General features: G+C 41.5%; 1 protein-coding gene across 1 annotated transcript in view; it reads right to left on the bottom strand.

Moving 5' to 3' along the window:
- The window catches only part of Csmd1 (CUB and Sushi multiple domains 1), a 1,175,551-nt gene that overhangs the window by 1,014,332 nt on the left and 135,539 nt on the right, over positions 1 to 25,680 (bottom strand). The gene's annotated exons all lie outside the window — the stretch shown is intronic.

Below are 25,680 nucleotides of genomic sequence, written 5' to 3'. Positions count from 1 at the left end.
TCTAAATGACTTTTAAGAAAATTCTTTTTGGAAGAATTGATCACCATTGTCTTCAGCGGGAAGTATTAGGACTACATAGCAGTATACAATGAAACCCATGTACACCATGTGAGAAAGGAGACCCTGCACATGCTTCTATGTCCAATCCCATTTCCTACTCATTTGATAACATGGGACTCTTCTGATATGGCATCTGTTTGGTTCTACATTTATTCCAAAGAAATGGCAGTTTCTTTAGAGGAGAAATGACATGCTTGTTATTGCACACAATGAAACTCAGTTTCCTTCCAGAGAGGTCACATCATTGATCTTAGTGTTTATTTTATTTTTTTAAATTTTTTATGATAAATCTTTTGGTTTGTAAGAAAAATTTTCCAGCCATTACTACATTTGGGTATTTTTAAAAGTTTTAATGGCAATAGTTGGAGCTTGGGAAGAGTAAACTAGTGACGGCTAAAGAGTAAACTACATATGTGTAGTACTTTGAAAGTCTATAGATTTTTCCCCAAAGGTCAAAGGGAAAAGGGAAACTAGAACAGGCTATATTTCATTGAATTTAGTAATTAAAGGGGTATCTTTGTAGATCCATGCTGTAGGAAAGCGCTCTGCACACTAGGCAATGGTGCAGAAGTCAGAGCAAATACGCTCCCTCTGCAGGAGGGATCCTAGCGGCCTGCAGTATTAGTACCTCATTACAGCTGGTCAATGGTCTGGATAGACGCAGCATGATCTACTAGTACCGATAACAGCATGATAATTGATAAATAGGATGGCAGAACTAGCAAGTCGGAAAATGGTTTATATTCAAGTGAGAATTATTATGACATGGATCACACGCACTTTGTTTTTCGTTATCCTTATTTAGTGTTGACTTAAAAGCTTTATTTGGTTTCATTATAAAACAGTCACCTCTCAGACTAAGAGATGATTCAGTCGGCATGAACACTGCAAAAGTCAAGTCTTCTTAAGATTTTTATTAGGGCTGCTCAAAAGAAAAATTTACAATCTCATTCTAGCATTACAATAATACAAAATCCAGGTAAAGTTTAAAACTATAGGCCAATATCGCCAGTCTAGAAAGATGTGAAATCCTCAACAAAATACTTGAACACTGAATATGGGTGTATGTCTAAAAGATCATTTTCCATGATGAAGTTGGCTTTATCATGGAGATGCACAGATGGTTTAATATATGTAAATCAATAAACATAATGAAATCACATAAATGATCCTAAAGACAAAAAATATCACATAATCATCCCAAAAGATGCAGAAAAGGCCTTTGATAAAAAGCTAACATATTTTCAAGATAAGAGCACAAAAACCAGTGGCCCAGTCCCAGCAATGCTTTGGTAAACAGACACAGAATCAATCCAAATGAAATGTGGTTAAGAAACAAGGGAAGCCCACAACATGGGCCACTGGCTTCTCGGGGCTTGTTTTACAGCTAAGTAAGTTAATGCTCTCTGGTACAGGTCCATGGAAAAGGGCTAACCCATGACCAGTGGGCCAAACTAGGAAACATGACACAGATCACTATGGATAATACCTCTGACTTTTACTTTTCAAAGGTTCAAAATCAGTCCATGCAAAATTCAGCAAGTGGGTCTCTCCAAAAAAAAGTTGCCCTAGGCCCAGATAACTCTCCTCTAATACCAGGATCCACAAGAAGGAAACTAAAATAGAAAATTATACAACTTTTATTTAAAACAGGGCAAGTCTTCAAGGCCCATGCTACGGGAAGAACCCCTAGGTTTTACACCACATTTATCACCCAGCAGAGGGAAAGGTAATAAATTAGATTTCAAAAAACTTGAAAAACTTTTCTCTGTGAAAGGCCCTATTAAGAGGATTCAAAGACATTCTGCAGCCTGAGAGAACATATTTGCGAGCTAATTATCAGGACAAGCTAAATTATCTAGAATATATAATAGACTCAACAATGAAAACCAAGCAAAGCAATTAGGAAATTGGAAAATACATGGGGAATAATGTCCTAGTTTGCTTTCTGTTGCTGTGATAAAACCAGCACCAGAAACAACTCAGGGAAGGAATGGTTTCTGTAGCTTAGAGGTCGCAGTCTACCATCAAGGGAAGCCAGGCCAAGTGCTGAAGTAGGAGCCGGAAGACAGGAACTGAGGCAGAGACTGTGGAGGAACAAGGCTTACCAGCTTCCAGGCTCACTTTCAGCTACCTTTGCTAAGCAGCCCAGGCCCACCTCCCCAAGAGCGATGCTTCCTACAGTGGGTTACACCCTCCTATGTCAACTGGCAGTCAAGAATGCCCCAAAGACGTGACCACAGTTCAATGGAAAGGTGGCAATCGCTTGTCCTGGGTTCGTCAGGTTAGTGAGTAAGATTCGACATCACAGATAACATTGCCTAGAAGACAGAAAGTCCACGCAAAGCTACTAGGCAACCTTGGGTCACTAGAAAAACGGGTTTTTAAACCAGGCAAACAACCACACAGCTATCAGAAGGGCTGAAGAAGGGAAAAAAACTGACGCAAAGACTAGATAAAGACTAGATAAAGACTAGATAAAGACTAGATAAAGACTAGATAAAGACTAGATAAAGACTAGATAAAGACTAGATAAAGACTAGATAAAGACTAGATAAAGACTAGATAAAGACTAGATAAAGACTAGATAAAGACTAGATAAAGACTAGATAAAGACTAGATAAAAGGCAGAGAAAACTCAGGCGTTTCCAGTCAGAGCGTGAGCTGGTGCAGTCACTTTGGAAAACAGTTGGTCAGTTTCTTAAAAATAAACAAGAAGCTGGAGCGCTGTCTCAGCTGCGAAGAGCATGGCATACTATTCTTGCAAACGTCCTGAGTTCAGCTCTCAGCACCCACTCGGGCTCACAGTCACTGCCTGTGTTTCCAGTTCCAGGGGTTTTGTGCTCTATTTCGGTCTCCGGGGACACCTGCACGTACATGGCATCTCACACACACACACACACACATACACACACATACACACACACATACACACACACATATACACACACACACGCATGCTCACACACATACTAATTAATTAATTAGCTAAAGTTAAATGAATATATTAAAATAAATAACCAATGTATTAAACATAACTATTGTTCTTGCCCTTCACCCAAAAACCCCTCAAGTGATACAAATGTTATCTTCACTATTAATATGTTGGCCATAACAGTTCACTGTGACTTTGTAAGGTGTTACAAATTGGGAAGAGAGTTAGTGAGGGTTATACGGAATCCCTGTCAACTCTATGAAACCATCATCTTCTAAATATTGCATGGCCCATGAAAAACCTGTTGAAAAAGTTTTAAGGAGACTTTTAAAGAAATATTAAGAAAGTATAAAATAATCACTTAGTAGAAACACACAACATATAATTAACAAGAAAAATGTATTCATTAACTTCCAAATGATAAATGAAACAAAACACTGAGAATGCTTTATTTAGAAATCAATCACCTTCAACGTTTCAATACATATTTCATTCATTGCGTCCCCTAGAACCATTCTGTCTATCAGGCGTTTTCTCCTGCTCATTATTGGGCCACATTATTTCTCATTGTAATTAAACTGTCATAATAATAATGGAATAAACAAGACAAAACAGAAAGTTGGCCCATTTTCCCTGCCTCATTTTCCTCAATCAATGCCCAGTTTACCTACACATGAGCACTGACAGATACAGAGAGTGAACATCTTAGAGAATAAAAGTGGCATTGGGCACATCTGTGAGGGGACTGCAATGCAACCCCAGCTACATGCTCATCCCCTTGCCCACGTCTTGACTCCTGCCAGCATGATTTGCAATGGATGCTGCAGCTCATCCCTAGGACTTGCTGGTGGTCACAGAGGAGAGCTGCTAGGAAGAAAAGTGCTTCCCCCGGCACAACTCTCCATGCCACAGCTCCCTCTACAGAAAACCACCTTGTCAACACTGTGAAAGCATCAGGCTTCCGACCAGTTGAACTTCTGGCAGAGATAGAATGGCCAGGTAAGAGGATCTCTGGGGACGGTGACAAAAAATTGATTTCATTCTTAGGAAAAAAAAGTATAGCTGTTGTCAATTCAAACATGCCATTCACGCTGCCTTTTTGAGAAGGATCCTATTGTCCTGTAGGATCTCATTTATATTTCCACTTGGGAGAAACCAATTCCCCTCTCGCACGCAGCAATCTGGGTGACTGATAGCTCATGCCTGTCAACATGAGTGATTGTAAACTAAAGCTGGAATGACTGTGGGTGACGTCTCTCTATTCCAGGTACATGTTCACTCTGTAGAAGTATGAATTTCAGAATCGAACAAGTTTATTCTTCTTCCATCTCTCAAGGAATTACTGAGATGAATAGCAGTAGAAATTGACCTCAAATGATTTGCACTGCACTGCCATCCGGGACGGCACAAGGTGCACCTGTGTGCAAATCTGGAAGGGCAGACGTGTTGATGCTGGATTGAAACAACAAAATCAAGGAAAAATTCGGAGCAAGGAGAAAACCAGCGCTGGTGCTATTTACATGCGATCAAATAACGAGGGAGCAATTAGTCTACAAGACAGAAGAGCACTCCTGAATTATACAATGTATATATTGTATAATCAGTATTTGTGATTTCAAAATGTCAATTATATTTAAAACTAAGGCTTCGTTAAAATGTCAAGTGCATATTTTAAGTAAATTAGAAAATATCACTAAGTCAAATCTTCTTCCAGAGAATGTAATTGCTTTAAGGAAAATATCTGTAAGCCAAATGCAGCCAAACTGACATTAATATTCAATATTTAGTTTCATCACATGTCAGGCCATATGCCAAAGTGAAGATTCTCATAACAGCTTCAAGAAAGAGGTGGGTCAACAATGAACTTCCCTGAAACTAGAATCTCATCACGACATTGCTGCTGGCTGCGAGAATGCGTCCATGGGATACATATATTTCCCACAAGACAGCAATGCATTTGGGAACTGAGAGCTTGTGCAGATTCTTAGGACTTCATCTTTTCAAACACTCCCATAAGCAGGCCTAACGCCATGCTCCCTGGAAACTTCTCCAGATGAGATGTTTCCAAATGACAATCATTCATATGTCATTAATATTTTATTTTTGAGCCTTTTACCTACATACTTCATATGAGCATGCATTTTTACCATGTCCTTAGTTTCAATAATCAATCATTGTTGAAAATATTGACCAATCACCTACTAAAGGCTGAAGCTCCCTCGGTGTGGACTGAGTTAAAAACATTATGCATTCCTCAGTTTTATATTTTCAAAAATCTTCTGAAACCCTTGAGGCTTAAGCAACCAGTCCATCAGTACAGACATCTTTAGTAGTGGCTCTGCTCTGAGGCATCCGTGACTATTGGTATTAGGACGGCATGGTCCCATGTCTTGTTTACATGTCAGCTGTGTCAAACAAGGCCATTGGAACCCTCTGCTCTCTGTTTCTCCTGCTCTCCCTCACCCACCACACCTGTCTTTATCTAGGGACTTCAAAGTGATACAGTGGGCTGCTCATTCCTTTTTATATAACACGGATCCTGACTTCTTAACAGTTCCACGCTGTAATTATCAACAGCCCAAGAGTCTTGGGAGAAGCATTGTGCAAAGTCTCAGATTAACAAAAGCCTAAGAAAAGCCTCTGTGCTACGAGGACTCCAGTCACTTAACTGGAAACTGCACACAATTCAAGCAGAAGGGCATTGGCTATGTACAAAGAGAGCCAGTGTGTTTTATTTACAGTCTAGACATCCATACCCTTTTCTGGGACTTCCTGGGAACCAAAGCCCATTCTAGACAACAATGTATCTATTTCGTGAGCACCAACCCTGATTTGGTAGTATCTGCTAGAAATGGCTTTCAATACTCATTTCTGAAGAGAGAGCTGAGCCTAGAGGATCCAAATTTCTCTCTACATGTCAAGGGAGAAAAATAGCAACGACATAGGCAATCATGCCCCAATCTTTCATTTATTGATAATCATAATTTGCTCTTTATAAATTTGTTTTTGCCTTTTTCATGTATATGTGTTCAGGCATCTGTGTTCATGTAGGAGTGCATATCTGTGTACAACTGTAAATCATGTTGCCATGGTGTGAGGGAATGTCTGACTTCACTTTGAGTAATATAAACTAGGTGGCTTTTGTCTTTTGCCAATACTTCCTGGCAAGGAAGAGAGGCCGGCTTGTAGAATCTGCACATTCTGCATGACATCACACATTTCAATAGAATTAGGCTCATTTAATTAGAGAAGGAGCTCATACACACTGCTGAAGAAGACAGAGACAGTATAGAGAGAAGCCTTGACCTGGAAGAGGAGGGAGAATAGTGGCAGCTCCACTTCGGGGTACTCAGTTGAATCCCACATTTTGAAGAGAGCAGAGGGCTTATAATCACTTGCTCACAGCAATGTGCTGAGATCATAGGATGTCTGCAACCTGGGACCACATCTCTGTCACAATAGCCGCTCCTTTTATCTGAACGAAACCTTCCTGCACCTTTGGTTTTGCTCTGGGTCTCTGTGGTCACCTGAGCTTGTATGGAAATACAGACAAGTCGAGAATGCAGAGACAATACAAGATGAACCCAGAGCCCGCTATCCTGAAAGAGACATGCCATCTACCAAAGGGAACTTTGGACCATAAGAAAGGGAAGCCTTTCTTATGAAAACTGCTGATCGCGACAGCAAGTTCCTGTCATACACTGTCCTGAGAGGCTTTTGCCCATCAGATGCCTCATACCTTTTTCTTTAGTTTTGTATACAGTTTCCTAAGCTGTGGACAGTGAAGTGGATGAGAAATTTCCTTAAGTAATATTTCCTGTTTAGACCCATTAATCTTAAAAATATCGGTTAGAGCATTGCAGTCCACCCCAGCCCACTCCCTCCTCCCTGAGAGCTTTACCACTTAAAAACCCCTCCCCTTAGACAAATGTGAAGCCTCTGTGTTCATCGCCCAACCCCAGACACACCAGGATCACTTCCCCCAGACCCTGTGATAACTTTCATCTGATTGGGCTGATTTACTACGCTAGGCAAATCTTAAAGTTTGTACTAAGCAAAAATGACCTCCTGAGGGGATACGCTCTCTGCTAAGCACCACCGTCTAATAAATGTGCCCCTGGAAAAAGAAAATAAAATTCCTCAAATTGCATTTGAGACAAATTTGCCAAGAATTAATTTCACTGATCTTTTCTCTCCATCCCTGCACCGAGCTATTTCGAGAAAGTTATTTCACAATTACAGTGTCTGTGATATGCTATTAGAAGAAAAGATCTAAACAGATTTTGCCCCCAAGCACGAAATAACATCCTGTTCAAGTGGCTCTGTTATGGCAACGAAGCCTTTTGTAAATTACATTAAAATGGCCCAGTGTTCCTCACACCCTGCGCCTGCTTCTGACACTGATATCCATGCCTCACTGGGCCCTCCACTTGAGTGATAAGAACCCCCAAATTGTCTTTCCAGTGAAGAATCCATTAGTTGGGTTTTCATATCAAGATCTCTTTTCAAGCTGTTTGGGTTCAGATAGGCCCCTTTTCCATGTTAAGATTCCAGATAAACCCCGTGCTACTTCAGAGTAACTCAATGGGCCCACTGGTTTTCCTCCTGAGAGAAGCTCTTTAATACTAATCTGACACACACTGTGGTGTGGGAGCGGAGGTAAAGTGCTAACTGATTTCCCTGTGGGCAAGCCAAGGGAGCAAGCAGCCACTTCTGAGTATTTAGGCCAAAATAACATTACAGAAATGGTAAAATGGGTCAAAGACGCTAGATAACTCTGGGAAAATTTGTTTCACTGTAGTATCTGATAAGATCGATTCTCAAAGTTTATATTCCCTTCTCAATTATAAATCTGACTTGTACAAAAGTGGAAACTGGGACTCTCTTGGTGACAAATCTACTGTAGGGAGATTACAACGCAACACACACCACACACATTAACTGGGAAAGAAGACAATCAAAAAACTTGGAAATCAAAATTAGACAGCCTAAGATTAGATTTAAAGAAGTTATTTTAATAGTCTAGAAAACCAGCACTGCTTGGGAGTCAGATAGCACTCAGCAATGTGGCCCACACCTCCCAAATTCTCAAAAAGGCCATGCAAGAGGAAGTGCTGGCGGAGCACTCTGTCATTCTCTAAGTGGAATGAGTTCATTCAATGTGGCTTCTCAGCACTCGAATACTATGAACCCATTAGTTGAAGTTATCTGAAACAGCCAGCATACTTTAAAAGTCACAATACTCTCCTCTTTTACGGGTCTTTGCATTTGTGAATGTGTTCAGAGAAGGCTTGGAAAATGACCTAAAGAGTTTTCGTGGAGTTCATGGACTGGAATAAACAGAGGCCTCATCAGAAATACCGTGCTTCGGTTTTTTGTATACAATCAACTTTCATTAAAATATACATGGGTTAAATGAGGGTGGTTAATCACTATTTTGAGAAGCTTGGGCTTACACCAATCATCCTATGGGCCATCAGAAGCTCACACTAGCAACATCACAGCTTCTTCCTTTTAGCTTCCTCTTAGACCAGAGCTCTGATAACAGGGTGGACTAAATCTCTCAAGCAAAGCGCTGCTCTTAGAATTCAGTTTCCTGCCTATGAACTGAGTGATTATTTTAGAGCAAAGTCATTTTCACTTTAGGTTGGTTTTCTAGATCTGGAGTCTAGTGAGGTGGAGTTGTCCTGTACTTCCCAGCTCTAATGCTGGGTAATTCTCGGCACATCCAAGAGCTTCCAGCCACTGTTCTGCATTCTAAACGTCATAGCCTTATGCAATCCTTAAAGCAACCTGTGACGGAGGACAATAAGCCTCTGACTTTGTAGGTGGGGAAACCAGCCGTCACAGCAGATGGTTAACTTGTGAGAAATATACAATTGGTCAGTGTCAGGGGTCAGGGGTCTTTCTCCAGCCATGGTAGGAACTCTTCCATGCTCAAGATAGATTTCAGAGATCACAGCACTAAATGCCTACATAAGGAAGCTGGAAAAATCCCACAATGGTGAATTAACAGGACATTTGGACTGATCTCCAAAATGTACAAAGAACTCAAGAAATTGATCACCAAAAGAACAAATAATCCAATAAAAATTGGGGTTCAGGTCTAAACAAAGAACCCTCAACCGAGGAATATAAAATGGCCGAAAGACACTTAAGGAAATGCTTAACATCCTTAGCAATCAGAGAAATGCAAATCAAAACAATTCTGAGATTCCATCTTACATCTGTAAGAATGACCAAGATAAAATACACTGATGACAACTTATGCTGGAGAGGTTGTGGGGTAAAGGGAACACTTCTGCATTGCTGATGGGAGTACAAACTGGTACAGCCCCTATAGATAACAATATGATGATTTCTCAGAAAATTAAAAAACAACCTTCCTCAGGACCCAGCAATACTACTTTTGGATGCTCAATCATACCACAAGGACATGTGCTCAACTATGTTCACAGCAGCATTGTCATAGCCAGAACCTGAAAACAACCTAAATGCCCCTAGACCGAAGAATGAGTAAAGAAAATATGGTACATTTACACAGTGGAGCAGAAAAAAATAATGACATCTTGAAATTTGCAAGCAAATGAATGGATCTAGAAAACATCATATTGAATGAGGCAACCCAGACCCAGAAAGACTCATAAGTACTCATTCATAAGTGGCTTTTAGACATAAAGCAAAGAAAACCAGCCTACAATTCACAATCCCAGAGAACCTAGACAACAATGAGGACCCTAAGAGATACAGACATACATGGATCTAATCTGCATGGGAAGTAGAAAAAGACAAGATCTCCAGAGTAAATTGGGAGCATGGGGACAATGGGAGAAGGTAGAAGAGGAGGAGAAAGGAAGGGAGGGAAGCAGAGAAAAATGTAGAGCTCAATAAAATCGATAAAAAAAAGCAAAACTATAGATTTCAGACATGGGCTACAGGCTTTATGAAAATACACATGGAAAACAATTTTGCCTAAAGACTGAAGACTGACTCAATAACTCTAGGTTTCATCTGCTTGTCATTGATCAAATTTTTGAAATGAAATTATTAAATGACTCAATAATGAGAAAATATGCATTTTAATTTTTGCGTGCATAAGTATGTGTGTGAGGATGGTGTATGTGGGGGACACGGCCTGCATCTGTGAACATACATGTAGAGGAGAGAGGAAAGCCTCGGGAGTCTTGGGGTTTTTGCTCTTTATTTTCTAGAGACAGTGTCTCTCGCTGGACCTGGAATTAGACTTGATAGCCAGCAAGTCTCAATGATCCACCCGTTTTCATCTCACACTCCTGTGGGGTTGCAAGCAGGGGAAACATACTCAGCCCTTCATATGGATGATGGGATTCAATCTCAGGTTCATAGGCTTCCAAAGTTAGCAACTGTATCCATTCACCATCTCCCCAGCCACACAATCAACTATTGCTAGGAATAGAGAAGACATCTGTGGCTAAGCCCTGGGTGGGGGATGCTGGGCTGACCAGTAAGCACAGGGGAGAGCTCTCCTTTGGAGCCTTGCTCACGTAGGCTCCCAGGACAACTGTGTGATCATGAGTGGCTGCATGCTGGAAACAGGAAGCAACCAAATTAATAAAGCCACTTCTCTTCTACTTTGTTAAGAGGAAGCTGATGCATTTGGTTTTCTTTATGCTCAAACCTGCCCTTGTCTGAAAGAGCTAAAACTTCCTCATTTGTAGTCACTCACTAGGGATGTGGAGATGTAAATTTCCCATCTTTTGATTGAAAAAGACTATTTATTCCTCCACACTCTTATGAATTTAAAGATGGAGTTTAACATTTGCATACATTTACCTCTCTCTCTCTCTCTCTCTCTCTCTCTCTCTCTCTCTCTCTCTCTCATTTTTTTATAAAAGGAAGGATCTGGGGAATAAAAGAAAACCAGCTAAAGCTCAAAGTCTGTATGCAGAGGAATGTTTGATTGCAATATTCATATTACAAATTTGGAAGAGAGGAGAGCAGGTTTGGCCAAGTGTACAAAATGTGGAGATTCTGTCCTTTCCCTGCGTCCCACGGAAAGGACCTGCTTTCTCTTTAGTCTCAGGGCGAAGGACTTCGATCCCTTTTCAAACAAGCACACGGAATTCCAAATCTCTGGAACTAGGAAGAGCTAATTTGAATATTTGGCACCAGAAGGGCACATTCTCAATTCAGCTTCATGCCTTGTGATCACATCACAGGGCATCCTCATGACCCCAGTGAAAGAAATGAAACTGGCAGACACACGGCATACAGGGCCCACCCTAATCCTGGGAAGATCCGTTTATCCAGGGACTTAGGTAGGGAAGAGCAGGGAAATGGTGAAAGTCATTCATCGCGCATCAGTGGAAGCCATGGGAGTGACTGAACCTTTCCATTCATTACAACTAAGGAAGAATTTGGAGTCTTTCTCCACATGGGACAGGGACAGAGAGTGGCAGGGGTCCCACAGCATCCAGCTGCCCTCTTATTGCTATGCTGAGACCTCACTATCACACTGAATGTAAATCTTATTATGTTCCTGGCACCATACTATCCCGGACACTAAGCCAACTCTACTTATCCAAGTATTCAACCATAAGAGCGGGACACATCTATCCCTCCAGGAAATATATGACTCGGCATTGACAAAAACAGCCATAACAAAAGTAGCTTTTCCACCTTTAAAATGTATTCCCAGAGACACTTAAGGGGCTAACACACGAAGAGTATGAAAATTGAATTGAGATGGTATGGGGACAAGTCAGTCAGCAGTAGATTTTATAAGTGAAGAGGCACAATGGATAGGCCCCATTAGATCCAACAAAATGTGGGAGTTAATCATAAACATCATACTTCTGATACTTTACCTACACCAAATTCTGTTTTCACTGGCAATCATCTTTGTGGTTGATTTTGGTAATAATAAGATATGACAATGCAACATGGTGCTGTTATTGAGGTTTTATTTAATCACTAAATGATTGCTGTGCACAGTGGCAGAAGTGTGTCATTACAGGTCAATGAGCACAACAAGGCACATGCTCTAGTCCTGTGATATCATCCATGCCCTTGGAAACAGTCTTTAAAGCGAATCGTACCATTTCCCTGAGTTTTTGGCAGTCTGGCAATATCTAGATATCCAAAGGATAGGCAACTATAAAACCCTATGCTGCTGTATCTTGCCAAAAGATATTTTTTCAGACATCTTGGTTGCTAAGTGATGGGCATGATTGAGAAACACAAAAAAAATCAGAAGCAAAATTGTCACATCTAATACTGAGGAGTTGCTTCTGATGAATAAAAGAAAAAAAAAATGACTTTCCATTAAAGTCACTGGATAATGGGAGGGGAGGCAGGACAGACTCCAACGCTGGTTTTGCAGGAGAAGAAGATTGAGAGGCTTCCATCAATTGTAAAGGCTTCAATTTCACAATTTCAATTGTGGGTGTGAGCAAAGTGCTCAAGTATTGGTTAAATGATCTGCTGAGCTGCAGACAAACCCACACAACGAAATCCCATGAAACATTTTCCCTTTAACTCTCAGCATTGGTGTATTCTTATGTTTTTAGATTTAATTTCATTTTATTCCATGAAGGTGCCTATAGATGTGTTGGGTGAATCTTGGGAGGCATACTTTCACTTCCCATCCTACCCTTGCTTAGTTATCCAGCCTCTCCAGAGACACAATGGAGCCCTTTGTTTTTCACAAGCGTTTCTCAGCACACAGGGGCATCTTACTTCTTGATAGACCTACTTAGGAGTTCTTCCCGAGTTTGGTATTTATGGTCGGAAGAGAATGAGATCTTTTTTCAGGTCCTCAGCGCTCCAAGGGATGAGTCTTATGAGCAAGCTAATATGCAAGATGTGGCCAGCTAGCCAATTATCCACCTCCTCTTCCATACCCAGGAATCATCCCCAGAGAAGCTGCTGCCTTGGGCTCAGCCCACACCATGTCACCCCCGAGTGATGGCCATCTACCTCCTACTGGTTTCCATGGAACCCCAAGATTTGAACTATCTACATTTACCACCCATACTGTGACATCTGAAGTGTCTCAGCCCCTCAGGACCCAGGGGAGTCTTCACTCTCCACTTGCCTGGCTTCCAACTTGGACCTACTTTAACCATGCCGTGCTGCCTTATAAGGAAAAGGGAGTAAGTGCATGTGTTCCTTTAAAGAATGACAATTAAAAAATCATTGAATTCAAATGGATAGATGTATCTTCGTGACATCTTAAAATAACTGCCTCCGTGTCCTGCAGTACTTATTAGTTATTATGTCGTGGGTACCTTGGGTTGCATGTGTATGGAAATGCATGTTGACTTATTCCTGTAGAAGTCAGAAGTCAGCCTAAGACACTGTTCCTCGGGTGTCTTCCACCTTTTTGAAATGAATATGTTTTTAGAGACAGGGTCTCTCACAAGGATCTTAGGATCACTAATTAGACTAGGTTAGTTGAACAGTGAGCTCCAGGAACCAGCTGGCTCCACCTTCCCATAGCCAGGTTTACAGATGTGAGCTCTCATTCCTGGAGTCCTGGAGATGAACTCAGGTCCTCTTGCCTATGGAGAAACTTTAGAGCTGAGCTAACTCCTCAGCCCAAAATGGCCTTACCTCAACAAGGGTTTTATGATTTTGTTTGATGGCTTTGGGATTTTTTGCTTAAAAGTTTGCGGATGTGTGTTCTCAACATCATCTCTGGTCCGACCTCTACAAAATTCTGCATGGCTCATGTTGCTATTCCCCTGAGGAGTCTTGCAGACCCATAGAGGAGTTTCAGTGGCCAAAGCAGAGACACAGCCCATCATAGGGCACTGATTGCTAACTGGGAAGCAGTCTGGACCAGTGCTTCACAGTAACAGTAGGCTGTGCAAATAAGCCATAGGAACAGCTTTCTATCTCTGAACTACGGGGATTAGGGAAGTCCCACTGAGCCCCACTGTGCATAACCACTCACTTATACTTATACTTACATTATAGCACATAGAGTGAGTGTTTGCCTAGCACTCCTGAAGGGAGAGCCACTTACACAAACTCTCGGGGCTTTAAAGCTCAATTGAGGGATTACCATGATTACCTGCAAATATTTGGCCACCAATAAAGCCACTGAAATATTCTGCACTGAGTCCCAAGGCATTTGAAGGATCAAAAAGACTTGCTTAGATTCAAGATCTGATATATAGATATATTATTCAACATATACAGATATATTATTCTTGTCTAGGTTGTGTTCTCATAAAAATGATAAAAGCACAACAATGTATGAGTTTAAATATGTCAGCTACAATGTGAACTCGAACATTCCCATAAGTGAATGAATAGAGTCATGGCAACTCTGCCAGTGTTAGAGACTTAGGTAAATTGTTATCTCAGCTGACATTAGTAGTTCTGCATGGGAAAAGTTCACACAAGCCTTAATCAATATGTCAGTTTATCATTTATATGCCTCATTCACTGCTAGGAGTAAAAAAATTAATCAATAAATAAAATTATCAATTTTATTCAAAGTGTTGCCATGGCATGTAATGGCTTCAACTTGACAGAGCAGTAATCACCCCGGAGATGGGCCTCCAGGAACGGCTGTGCGAGAGTATTGTGATTGTGAAAATTGAGGTGAGAGGATGTACCAGCTGTGGGCACTCTACTCCCTGGTGGGATTCTGGACTCTGTAAAGGGAGCAAAGGATCGGTGCTCACAGCTCTGTCTTCATCCTCTGCTTCCTGATTGTGGAGCAAGGCAAGCAGCTGCTCTTGGCTCCTGTGGCCTGGACAAGTGCCCGTACCTTTAAAAACCTTTCTCCCCTCAGTTGCTTTCATCTGGGAATTTCATCATAGCCATGGGAAGGGGAACTCAGACGGCTGCTTATCAAACATGCTCGAAGTACTTTACATGACATAGAACATTTTTTCCTAAGCTAAAACCTGGAATGTAAGTTTGGTCCTTTACTGGAGTCAAAATCGGCATGACAAATGGCTTCAGTGTGGCTTATCCAAACTACATATACATGTAGAACTCTCAAAAGCATTTGACTTTGCCTAGCAGGGTATTAAACTGCTCCAGGTGAGTTTCTTACTTTTAAAACCTTAACAATTCGGTGAGTCCTCTTATCTGACTTCTTTATAACATTTCTTTACCTTTTCCCATTCTCATTTTGGAAGATGAGGTTTGACAGGTAGCTATAGGCTATGTTTAAAGCATATACATTCTCTCTGTATACATTTAAATCAATATGCAAATATATACTTCACCACATTTTTTCATTTTATAAATATTTATCTAGTGCTGGGTGGTGGTGGTGCACGCCTTTAATCCCAGCCCTTGGGAGGTGGAAGCAGGCAGATTTCTGTGAGTTTGAGGCCATCCTGGTCTACAAGAGCTAGTTCCAGGACAGACTCAATAGTTATAGGGAAAACCTGTCTCAAAGAATCAGAAAAAAGTTATCTACTTTGAGATAATGAAACTTGAAATAGTGTAAGTCAGAATAGAAAGCATTTTTTTTCTAAATTTGATTAGTTAATTTATTTTACATCCTAACCACATTTTCTCTTTCTTCCTCCCCACCCAATTCTTCCCCAATTACCTCCCTCCCCCCTCCAAACCATTCTTCCTCTCTTTCTGTTCAGAAAAGGGCAGGCTTCCCATGAGTATTAACAAAGCATGACATATCAAGTTGTCTTAAGACTAAGAACCTTCCCTTGTATTAATGCTGGGCAAAGCAATCCAGTATGTGGAATTAATTCCCAAGAGCCAGTCAAAGCCTTAGAAACACCCCCTGCTCCCATGGTTAAGAGTTCCACAAGCATGCCAAGCCACACATCTGTCCCATGTATGTAGAGTGTCTAGGTTAGTCTCGTGCAGTCTTCTTAGTTGTTGGTTCAGATTCTGAGAGTTCCTGTGAGTCCAGATTAGTGGATTCTGTGGGCTTTCTTTTGACATGCTTAACCCCTCTGGCTCCTACAATCCTTCCTCCCTAGATGAAGGCTCTCTGATCACAATTGGTAGTCTGATAACAGGAGGTGGCTCCATCAGGCTACATATCCACTAATGTTAATAGTCGTAGCTGAAGTCATCCTTGCAGATTGTGGGAGTTTCCCTTTCATGAGCCTTCTACCTGACACAAAACTTCCTCCTTTCCATCCATCTCTTTTAGTCCTCTCCCCCTCTATCAACCTCCTAACCATATCCTTCAAGTTCCCATCCTTACCCACCCCAGTCCTCCCAGGGATTCTCTTCTACTTCCTCTCCCCAGGGGGATCCGTGTGTCCTCCCTTGAGCCCTCCTTATTACATAGCCTCTCTGGGTCTGTGAATTGTAACATTGTTATCCTTTACATTATAACTAATACCCACTTGGTGCTGTGGGAGCTCCTTCCCCTCCTTCAGCCAACAGTCTTTAAGATACCAGCCCAATGGGGCATGGTCTCTTATACTTTTAAGCAGTGGGAACCGGGAGATCTCTCTCTTGCTTCTGGCTCTCTGTTTTCTGTTTGCAAGGAGAGGACTGTTGTTTGGGATGGTGATCTGTAAGTTTTTTTCCCTTAAATAAATCACCCTTTTTATTTTTCATAATTCTTAACTGGTGTGGGATTGTTTTGCGGCTTCAACTTACGAATGAGAGTTTTTAATGTAACTGTGCACTCTAAGGATATACAGAAATTAAAATTAAAATCTTTCAAATTCAATTAGTGCTTTTAGTAGTAATGAGAGAATGCAAGCCAGTTTTGCATCATGAATGATGAGGTTAAGTCCCCAAAATACTGACTGGAGTAAAAGATATGAACCTACACGTGGGCATTTCCTAAAGCATTGGCTCATAAAAGCCATGGTCAAGAGTAGTAAGATCACAGAACTGATCAACCACACAGGCTGAGTAAGATCACAGAACTGATCAACCACACAGACTGAGTAAGATCACAGAACTAATCAACCACACAGGCTGAGTAAGATCACAGAACTGATCAACCACACAGGCTGAGTAAGCCTGACAGCAAAGGATGGGATGCTGCGTGCTGACGTCACCACTGTGGATCCAGGCCAGACCTGGATGTGACCTCAGCCCTAGGAAACTGGGTCACATAGTTCAGACTTTTGCAAGACTGGACAAGCTGAATGTACAAAGGCTACATTTAAGAGAATAGTGAACAGAGCATGCAAGATGGCTCGGCGGGTGCTTGCCACCAAGCTTAAGAACCGAGTTCACTCCAAAAGCCCACATCTTAGAAGGAGAGAACCAAGTGCTACAAATTGTCCTTTGATTGCTCACCATGGCACACTAAAACCTACGCACACATACACATAGGTGTGCACAAACACACAAACATACACATAGGTACACACATACATGCATGCAGAAACAAACACACACACTAAATAATTTTATAAAAATAAAATAGCAATGATGAATTTTTCAAAAGGAGACAATCTTTTATGAGTTTGAGGGTTGATGTAGTGTTTTTTTTTTCCCATTTGAACACATCTCTCAAAATGTACCAACCCTTTTCCCCAGTGGCTTTACTTCTAATTGTCCTGCTTACAAATCCCTCTATCTAGTAGAATGTCTATTTTTGGTAGATTATGACTGCATCTTAGCAATATTACTACAACCTGAAAAATGGGACCATCTTAAGAATCTGATCAATAGGAAAAACAAAGGATATTTAAACCATTATAACAGTAAATTATACAGAAATACATACCTATATGTATCATGTCTATAATCAATGATTCATTTCCAAAACCCCAAATAATTCCATGTCTTGTTATTAACATAAGAGGATTTAATCCCAGAAATCTTCCTCACATGTGAGGATATATAGAAGGGCCAACAGACAGCTTTCTGAAGAAGGAAAGTTAATTAAATCCCCAAACAAGTAAAATTATTTTGGATATACAATTTTTTGTAGTTTAAAAATTTAATTGTGTGAATGCATTTTAAAAGTTATATTACTTAATGTTTTAATTAGAATATGTATACCCAATCATTTTTATTGAAAAATTTATTTTATGTGCATGTGCCTTGGCATTTGTATCTGCATTATATGCATTCATGTATCCTTGGAGGTCAGAAGAAGACACAGGTTCCCCTGGAATTGGAATTATAGGCAGTTGTGAGCTTGCCATATGAGTGCTAAGAAACAAATTCAGGTCCTCTACAAGAGCAGCCAGTGCTGTTAACTAGTGATCCATCTGTCTAGACTCTAAAGTTTATATTTAAAATATATGGTATTGTGTTATTTTTATATTGTAAATTTAGCATAAGTTTATCTTTAAGTTTAATTTCATAAGATAAAACCAGTGATAAATGTCTTGTTGTCTATTATATAAGAGAGAGCGAGAGCACAGTTTAGTAAGTAAATGTGGTAAATTAACACAGTAGAACAACTTCAATTTCAAGGCTCAAAGTTGACCAGAACTCAATATATACTCAGTACTCAATCTGTAGTTTACACACTTACCATGCAATGCCTTTCACAATATTGTTGTGTATTTCTTGGTGGCATATTTGATATTTTTTCACTAAGAAAAATTCACACCTCCTAAAATATTTACAAGTTACCTTTAAATTTTGTTTAGAGTGTTTGACATAAAGGAAAAAGTAGGATATTTTACCCCAAGATTGCCTTGAGTCAGAGACTATGACCTGTAGCCACAGGTCATTTGTAATGATTGCAGGGCAGTGGTGTCTGAAGCTTCCCGAGGAGTGGGTGATCAGCCTGAAGGATGCAGAGTCCGGGAGAGAATGGAGTCATTGAGGACTGTGCTCTGCTGCAATTTTGCAAAATTGCCTTGTACGTATTATCTTCCGTCTTCTTACATAAGCACGGGCACATTCAGTCGCAAAGTCATTCTAAAAGCAAGACCAAAGCTCAGGGGCAAATTCTCCCCGACTCATTGTTCCTGGCCCTTTTCCTGGGTGGTCTGTGAACACACACAACCCCAAGACCCCCACACTTGCTCCTTTCTGTTGAGTTGACTTTGCTTACAGACATTGTTGACGTGTGTTAGAGCCCCTCACCCCTTACTCTAATTCCCCAGTCAACAGAGATGTTGCAACAGACTGCACATTGAGTGTGAGAAGTCAGGCATAGGGAGTGTTGTGCATCTACTGCCTCTTCCACTGCTCTTTGGTGTTTAGCTGTGTCTGGTATAGGTTATACCGCGACAAACACAGCAAGGATGGCCACACATGCATACAGGGCGAAAAGGAGAGTCTCTTAAGCCAGTCTTCCTAGACAATGCTATGAAAGTGGTTGGATTTGCCCTTTGAGGCCCTTTCTGTTTCATATCCACGTGAGCAGGTCATGCCTATAGATACATGTGGCTGTATGCTGATGCGCGTGGACATCGTGCTCACTGCTTTCTTATACAGAATATGGTGTTCACATCTGCTCACTTAGGCTAGTTCAAGCCTGTGCAGTCAAAGATTTGTCATACTTGCTTTGCTTTCTGCTCTCCCTAGATAGCCTGTGAAGTCAGAATCCAGACCTCTGAGTTGCCTGGGAACCCCAGGATTCTTACATCTGGCTGGTTCTCTCTACTAGAGAGGGATCGTGGAGCAGTCGGGTCTCTAGAAGCTTTATATTTTTCTTTCTGGAATCAATGCATATTTGGACATGATTCCAACCTTGACTTTCTTGAATCTGACCCTTGAAACCTACCTTGTTAAGTGAAACCCTTTTATTGCAGTCATTTGAGATAGACTTAAATTGGAATATGCCTAATCCAAAACTCTGGAGTGTGCCAAAAGTCAAAACTTGGAGAGCTCCGGTGTGGTAAGAGAAGCAGAAAATTCCTTCATGGGTCTTTGCCAATGGTCACGGCAACATGGCAGGCACTCTGAGAACATTGAAGAGATTACCTTCATGTCACATGGACAAATGAATACAGAAAACATTAATGAGTTCTATAGGTTTCATTACTAGTAAATCTCTTGTGATGCAAACATTCATAAATGAAAAGTTCCCAAATTCCCAGGGTTTTTTTTTTTTTTTTTTTTTTTTTTTTGTCACAAGCATTTAAGTGAAGGGAAAATTACCTTTAAAGAGTGAATATGGCCGGGCGGTGGTGGCGCACGCCTTTAATCCCAGCACTCGGGAGGCAGAGGCAGGCGGATCTCTGTGAGTTCGAGGCCAGCCTGGTCTACAAGAGCTAGTTCCAGGACAGGCTCTAAAAAAGCTGCAGAGAAACCCTGTCTCGAAAAACCAAAAAAAAAGAAAAAAGAAGAGTGAATATGATCCATAGTCTTCAATGAATAAAATGTAATGAAATATGGCTGTCCCTCAGATCAGGCCAGTCTACAGTTCCACAACGATGCCCAGGACTACCACTGCTCAAATCCTCTTCTCTGTTATGGGAAACCTCCATCAGGTTTTAGAGTTTCGCCTCTGTTTGTAACTTTGATCACTTAAACGTTAGCTTTCAGTATGTGGAAGGCTCTCAGGAAGGGTGACCAAGATATCATCATGTATGTCTAGAAGTGGGATGGGGACAGATCCTGAGGCAGATAATAGGGTATGGTTCAGTCTGCACGTGCCACCATGTGTGATGCGAGGATGGTGACATCCCAGCTATCAACACCTTTCTCCTTGCTTTGCAAAAGTTTTCTCACTTACTAGAAGAAGATGTGAGCTATTTTGACAAATTCTATCAATACGGACAAATGCTGGCGCTCGTACAAATGGTTGTGTTTTGCAATGAAGACAAGAAAACATGGCCCGAGACCATTGGCTCAGCCAGTGCTCTACTATTCACAGCTGAAGAATGGCATCAGAAATTTTCCTTTGATTTGAAGCTGGCATTTCTTTAAATCTCACGTAGGCTGAGATAATAATTCATCATCCAACGTCACCACAGCAAGCAGTCCCAGATAACGAACCTGAAGAGCCATTCTGAGTCACGGCCTGGTTTTAATTTAGGGGAAGATTTACTGGAAGAGTTATGTGGGTCTCATGCAGCAAAGGAAGGAGCAATTAAATCAGTGGGTCTTGCTATTTTAAACTAGAGTCACACAGCAGTGAGATAAAGAGAATCTAAGATGAGAATAGAGCGTGATTCACAACTATAAACAAATCCTGGGTCTACCAGGTGTGATCTGCATGAAACAAAGAAAATCCCTTGCAGGAGGATGGCAGTGTTAGCCACACACTGATGGGTACATCAGCTGGTAGACGAGCAATCACCATACCTAGGATTCTGTTATGGGGTTTTCTGAAAGGAAGGAGACACACCTACTCGGCTAGGATGTTACGATTCTTGACTGCTTCAGTCACCTCATGTTCCCAATACCACAGCACAGGGCCTGGTGGGTGGTGTCTGTACATAGGGATGGTGTTTATGCAAACAGCACCCAAGCAAACCCTGGAGACCGTCAGGGCAATTACAGCACATTCTCACAGACAGTTTTGCGCATGTGTGAAGGAGAGGATGACAGCAATGCTTGCCACCTAGGGGTTCTGTGAGAGCGAGAGCTCATGAGAACATGCAGTGCTGGGCAGGATACTGGGTAATAGATGCTGCCTGCAATGAGATTTTTTAATAATAATAATGTGTTGCCGGTGCCATGGCATGCTGGTGATGATGGGGAGATGGAGACATTCTGAGTGCTAGGGTTCTCAAGGATGTGAGGAATTAAACTGACAGGACTACGGGCTCATCTGCTGCATCCCCCTGATATCACATAGCCTCTGATAATGATTTAAATTGTTCAACTCTCTTTTTTTTTCTATGTGTCTTTTGCATTATATATTCTTGATCCCATTAATTTCCCCAACCCTTCACATGTACCTTCTGCACCTGCACTTCCCCAAATAAAGCAAAACTTATAAGAAAAGGAACAACATAAAAAAAAGGGAAAAAATAAAAATTTTGTCATGGAAGCTGCAGTGTGACACAATGAGTCACACCGTAAACCCCTTGGTCCATGTATTTTTACTTGCAAGTGTTCATGGCGAAGAGTCATTGATCTGGTCTGAGGTGTGTAGCTTCCACTATACTCCCAGGTCTGGGCCCTCATTAGGACTCTTCCTGAGTATCCTGTTGTTTCTTCATGTTGTGAAGAGCTGAAGCTTTGGGTCTGCGGGTCAGGTCCCTTCACATTCTCCAGCAGATCACAGATGGGGTGGATGTTGGGGTGGGCCAACTGTAACCCTGGATCTGGACTTGGGTACGTTGCGTTGGTCTGCCAGTCAGTTCATCCCCTGTCCTCACCACAAGGGGGAGCTCGCCAGCATTGCCCCAGCTATTTCTCCTCTTGCAGCAATGAGCAAAGAGGTGGGGCCAAATGAGCAAAGAGGTGGGGCCAGTTCTCCTGGTTTCATGCCCTCAGAGTTGATTCTCCACATATGCGCCATTAGGGCCCATTCTCTTGTGCTTTCAGATAGGGAACAAAGGTCACTCTCCTGAGTATGACATCTCTCGAAGGGTAGGGACAACTCTCCAGTTCTTATGACCCTGGCTCAGATCCTCTACCTTTCTTATGTGTTGATGGGCAGAAGGTGTTGGGGTATCTCTCCTCTGCTCTTGCTGTGACATGTCATGTGAGTCATGGCAGCAGCTCTCCTCTTCTCATGACATTGGAGCTGGGTCACACTCACCTCCGACCACCGAGTTGCAGATAGATGCCAGCTTCAGACAGGCAGCCTCAGGATGCAGGTCTACTATTCAGAACTGAGATTCTCCTATGTCTCATTTATTTACTCTCTGATACATTAGCGTAATGTATCAGGTTCCCATGGTAGGAAAGTTGTGCCTTGCATCTGCTCCACAGATACTAAAATTAAACCCTTTCCATGTGGAAACCACCAGAGGCTTACTCGGCCCAACCAAGACATATCAGTGAACTGGGACGGAGAAAATGATCCTCAGTATTCTCTGGCTTTGTCTTTCCTCAATACTGCTGGAAGAGAAAGAAGACCTGGCTGCCAGCCTGTTGTACCATAACCAAGAAAAGACAGCTTCCTTCAGTGCTTGTGTGCAACCCTTCTGTTCTTACCGGCCACATCACCTCTTAGTCACTACGGAAGATGCTGTTTTGGTTACATTCTCAGCATGCTGCAGAACTGTGCAAATTCCTCTACTCAAGACCTCAGTTTTGAGCTGCTAGAGGATCCTAGGAATTTGGATATTTCACTAAAACTGTTTCTTATTATACCAAATATACTTTGAACATTTACTCTTCCTCCAGTGTGTCTCTTAGGAAGGCCAAATCCCTTGCTTTCATAAAGACAATTTTATACCCCACTGATTTTTCTTTCAAATGAGCAATTTGGGCAATCAAACTACCTCCAATAAGTCAAAATAACATTCTGGTATTCAGGTTCCTCACTGAAGAACACCAGGACCAATTTGTCCACACAAACCATCACTGCTTTGTCCTGATATTTTAGGATCAGTCTCCTGTAACTTTGAACAGACTGGTATTTTGTGACCCCAGCACTTGCTTGCATGCACAGAGTGTTTTAGGAATTCTTACTAAGAAACCATGCAAACATATCCTTGCATGTCCTAGGCTCAAAAAGTAAAAGGAGACAATGGCTGTGGGTGTCCAGAAAGCAGAATCATGAGCAACATGTCAACTGTCCTCCCTTGCCAGGGCCATAGCCCATGCCAGCACCTAATGTTTATGTTCTCTTGCCTCTACCAGTGAGGTGAGATTGGTTTTAATTTTTATATTTTGGCTAAGGGGCCTTACAGATAGTCTTATATTTTGAAAGTTATATTGCTTATAAACATAATTTTGCTATGAGATATGAAAATTTCCACAACATAAAAAGGTAAACTGTTTTATTTGCAAATTTTATCTGTTTTTTAGTACATGCTCATACCAGTTAATGGCAAAAATGTAGACAAGGAAAAAGGGACAGGGGACAGGAGAGAAGAGCAGGAGGAGGGAACTAAGGGATAAGTCCGTGTTGATAATGACGCCATAAACCTTGATTGCAAGCTCTAATTATTCTGGGAATGTCTTCCCTGCCAGCTAGATTTCAAAGAGCTGGAAGGTTTGCACATGTTGCTTGCGGGGGGGAGGAAGGGGAATGGGGAGTTGTTAGTATCCTGATACAACTGGATACCCTTAATGTTTTAATATCAGCCTTCCATGGAAGATGAGCCCATTATGCAATATTGGCACTATTTTGGAGGAAGTAACCAATTGCTCTCTGATTGGATGGGATCTTGATTGCACAGGAAGTAACGCCTGCCTTGTATTGTCACCTATTGAAAATCTCATTCCCCCATGAATGATAGACTCTAGGTTAAAATTAAATATTTCTGTTTAGATAAACTGACATGGCATCAGACTTCCTCCTCAATTTTTATGTTATACCCGTATATAAATGCTCTTCTCTACCTTAACCAGAGAAGCTTCATTTTACAGTGAACAGTGATGAACTCAGGTTGAAAGCTGAGAATAAGTGATAAATCAGTACTTATCCCTAAACAAAGTATTTATACTATCCCATCTAAGATGAGGAACATCCACAGAAAAGGGCCAGAAAGAATGTCAGAGTCATAAGTTATGGAGAAGGGTTATGAAATCCCATCTCTGGGCGAGTCATAGCCTTTGCCATGAGGAACTCACAGTGCCTACTGATGTCTACACTGGGTCTACACAAGAATGCACCCATCAACAATCAGACATGGATGGAGGATGAAGCTCAAAGGTCTCCATTCACACTACTGAATCATGTGCTACTCAAAGATTCAGCGAGAGGTTAGTCATTGTATATCCACTGGTAACCCTATTAGACATCAATAAATTGTTCCAATATGAGACACACAGAGTTAGTGAACTACAAATTCCTAGTCTACATTAGATCTTGGTTTTATGTACAAGGAGGTGGACACACACATCAAGTTGCATTCCTTTTGTTTGTTTGCTTGTTTCTCTTGCCACAGTGTCTCACTTGATAACTCTAGCATTCCTGAAACTCATTATGTAGACCAGGCTAGCCTTGATATCCCAGAGATCCACTTGCTTTTGCCACCTAGTGCCAGGATTAATATGTGCCACCATTCCTAACTGAGACTCAACTTTGAATATCCCAGTTGTCACTCTGATGTCATTTAGGTTTGAAGCACATGGTCAAAGTTCCAGGCAGCATGTGACAATGTAAGGTACAGTGATATGTGTAAAATGGCATAAAAATTAAGAAGCAAGAAGAATTGAGGGCTGGGGGATGATTCAGTGGGTAAAGCATTTCCTCTGAAAGCATGAAGGCCTAGGTCAGATCTCTAACACTCACATAAAAAGCTGTCTTGCTTGGGGCTTCTTTTACTGTGATAAAAACACCATGAGCAAAGCAACTTGGAGAGAAAAGGGTTTATTTAATCTGAGAGCTTAGGGTCCACCACTGAGAGAAGTCATGGCAGGACCTCAAGGAGGAACCTGGAGGCAGGAACTGAAGCAGAGACTATGGAGGAGCGCTGTTTGCTCCCTTGCTTCTCAAGGCTTATTCTATTTTCTTATAGCCTCCAGCACTACCTGCCCAGGGATGGCACTAACCACAGTGAGCTTGGACCTCCTACATTAATCATCAATCAAGAAAATGTGCCAGAAGCTTGCCCCTACACAGACAATTGCATTTTCCTCAATCAAGGTTCCCTCTTCCAAATGACTCTAGCTTGTGTCAAGCTGACAGAAAGCTCGCCAGCACACCCATATGGGGAGTTGTAATGCTAGGTGGGGGAAGAGACAGACAGATATCTACA

This window comes from Arvicola amphibius, chromosome 4 (assembly GCF_903992535.2).
Source record: "Arvicola amphibius chromosome 4, mArvAmp1.2, whole genome shotgun sequence".
Classification (NCBI taxonomy): domain Eukaryota; kingdom Metazoa; phylum Chordata; class Mammalia; order Rodentia; family Cricetidae; genus Arvicola; species Arvicola amphibius.
This window is presented reverse-complemented; position numbering and strand designations above follow the sequence as displayed.